Below are 3,412 nucleotides of genomic sequence, written 5' to 3' on the forward strand. Positions count from 1 at the left end.
TTCATGAGAAGGTAGTTCTACTTGGGATTAATTTGAGATGGAAAGCCAGAGAATGGTCCTTTTAGTCTTTTCAATGTTCCCAACCACTTACAGGAGATAAAGAGTCAATAAAGTCTGTAATCAGCTTGTGTTTTCACCTTGACCTGTACTAAACAGGCTGAAACAAGAAAAGTGTCTTCTCCCAGGTTATCTTACTCTTCTACCATTGTAACAGTGATAATAACTGGATGTTACATGTGTGAAAAAGTTACTATACATGTAGGTTTTGCATTGATTGAGCAGACAATAAGAGTTAGAACTATGTAATGACAGAATACAAACAACAAGAGGGCAGATCAAAAATCAAAAAAGGCTAATTTATATATTGATATCACTTTGTACAGAATCTGTCTCTGCTACCACTGGAGAGTAAATTGAGTCTCAATAAAACCAGGAATCCAGCGTTTAAAGGGACTTCATGTGGAGGAGGCAGCAGGAAATCTTATTTACAAGAGTGTTTTGGGGCCACATCCAGAGACCTCACAGAGGAATTGAAGTTAGCCCATTAATGTTTCCCATGTTTTATGAAATAGAATTTGCATTTTGACCAGAATTTGCCATTTTTGGACAACAAATTGGGTATATCTCATTATTTGTTCGAAATATCTGCATAACAACTTACCTGACAACATTTTCAGAACAATCAGCAGATGTGTAAAAGGACAATGGGAAGTGAATGGCCAGAGGTGTTTGGGCCATTTTTGAAAGTACATTTTGTATAACTTGTTTGCTACTGTCAGACAACAGCAAATGTTGGCTGTGCAGCACTGCTTGTCAATCAAAGGTAGCTGTACCCTTTAAGATCCAAATACTTTACAGAGAAATAACTTTAAACAAGTGATAGAGACCGCCTTTCAGCAAAACAGTCACTGAGGTAATGAATCCATGTAAGTGTTGGCTTATTTTCTTCTTCATTTCAACAAAACTTGACTTCTTTTTCCCGTGGAGTCTCCCCTTGCAGGCCATTAGAAAGCATGCAGCTTTAAGGCATTTTAATGCTGAATTACTTTTGAACCTTTATGAGGCTAAAATCACTTTTTACATACAGTCATTGACAACATGCCACCATTATGACACTCATAGGATTCAGTTGCCTGTGAGAAAATCAAAATCAGTGAAAAGAGTAGCTGCTCTGCTGTTCTTAAACAGGCCCAACATTCTGTGACAAAAATGAAAAAGACATCCATTGATGACTGTCTGACAATAAAATACATGTAATGCAAAACAATCTTTGGCTTCCTTTATAACAGAATTTTCCAAACTAGATTACAGGCTACACATAAATGTATTGTCTTTAATGCTGCTTAGCTGTTATGTACAGAAGCCCTTGCCAGACATGCATCTATACATTTTAATTACTCAGTTTTTCTGTGATTTACAGTCATTTTCTGTTGTTTTCCTGAGATCAGCGTGTGTTCATATCATATTACTGCCTGTCACTAACATTAAATCCTCATGTCTTGTTAAGGTTACTATACTGTACATAGATCTCCCGGTGAGTCCCTGAGCTCCCTTGTCTCGTAGCTTCCTCTGGATCATTGCAGCAGACAGCCTGCCTGACTTCAACTGCTGCACTTGTTATACTTGCTTATAGCAATCTTAAAACTGCTCAACTCAAACTGTTAGAACTGATCATTGAAAATGCTAATATTGAACCTGTTGACCTTAACTATTAGAAATATCAAGATCAGTCTATTATCATTATATTGCTGTTCCTGTAAATACTACACATACTTTTACCATTTCCATTGGCACTCTAACCAGAAGTCTGTATGAGCTGTTGTTGTTATCTCTCTCTTTCTGCATCTCCCTCTGTCTCTCTTTCTAAGTCCAACAGTCACGTCAGATGTCTGATCAACATGAGTCCGTTGCTGCTCAAGGTTTCTGCCTGTTAAAAGGAAGTCATTGCCACTGTTCACTCCCTAAATGATGCCGTGTTTGGAGGTGGATTTAGATAAGATAAGATAAGATTGAATCTTATCTTATCTTGAAGTTGGTGCAATAAAATACTTGTGTTATCCATCATATAAATTGCACCAGTGTATGAGAAGCAATCTGTTTTAGGGTGCTACTAGAGGGTAAAAGGTTTAAACTGTGCTCCTGTGTGAAGACTTTCACACAGGAGCACAGTTTTTTGGCTTCTGTTTAAACAGACGGAAATTAACATATGAAGCCAATGCAGAAATGTTAAAAACTGCAGTTCCTCAAGCGTCCACTTGAGGCTGGCTGCAAAATGTCCAGAAGCCACATACACTCCCATTCAAAATAGCCAATCTTTACAGCAAAAATAAACATGTTTACTGCCCTGTTCAATGAATGGTTTTGGTCTGAATAGCTAATATCTGTATCAGTACACACTGTACTGGGGGTAAAATAATTTGATTTGTTATGTTTGAAGATTTTTTTTTTCTACTCTTTTTCTGTTTAGTTATCTTCGTATTTGGAGCCTGTCATGACTTTTAATGACTCATTTGTTGGCCATAGATCCTACGTTATCCATGGTCGAATTGTTTACATATGAAATCAGATGTTAGCATCCTGTAGCATGTCGATGCTAAACGATGCTAGGCCCGATGTTCCCCTGTGAGCTGAGGAGAAGGAGGCAAGGACGACGTGCTGGTATTGAGGTGCAAGCTAAAAAAGACGACATCGACCTGTCCTTCCACCCACCGTTATGGGGAATGTAAGATCTATCTACGATAAGGTGGACGAGCTAACCCAGTACCAGAAGGAATACTGGCAGAGTAGCATCATGCTAATAGAGCTAACACCGGACAAAAACGCCACATTGGAAGGATTTCACCTGCTGTGGGCGGACAGGATACAGGAGAGCAAGACTGAACTAACTGGTGAAGAAGGCCGGCTCGGTCCTGGACCCTGTGGAGGTGGTGGCTGACAGGCTAATTATGGCCAAGCTGTCCTCTCTGATGGACATTTCTTTCCAATATATATTCTTGTTAAATTCTTGTTCTGTAAACCTTCTTGTTTGCTGCTGTAACTCCATGAATTTCCCCGTTGGGGGATGAATAAAGGATTATCTTATCTTATCTTATTAAACTTACAAGTTTTGCATAATTAGGGGAATGACTGTCTTGTCTGACAGGCGGGCACCCTGTAGCTGTTAGCAAGGAGGCTAAAGGCCCGCCACAACTGCACTTCTTTGCCTCTTTGCCTCTTTGCTTCTTGCTAGTTTGACCAAATGTTAGGTTGAGTCAGCATTTCCAATATGGCAACCACTGAAGACAGGCATGAAAACTCAGCTTCAGAAACAAACAGGTGAGGTCATAGAGACAACGTCCATGTGTTATACAGTCTATGGTAACAACACAACTTACACAGGTACAGGAGCTCAGCAAAGACAGGGGACGCCATA

This window comes from Notolabrus celidotus, chromosome 3 (genome assembly GCF_009762535.1).
Source record: "Notolabrus celidotus isolate fNotCel1 chromosome 3, fNotCel1.pri, whole genome shotgun sequence".
In the NCBI taxonomy this organism is placed as follows: Eukaryota; Metazoa; Chordata; class Actinopteri; order Labriformes; family Labridae; genus Notolabrus; species Notolabrus celidotus.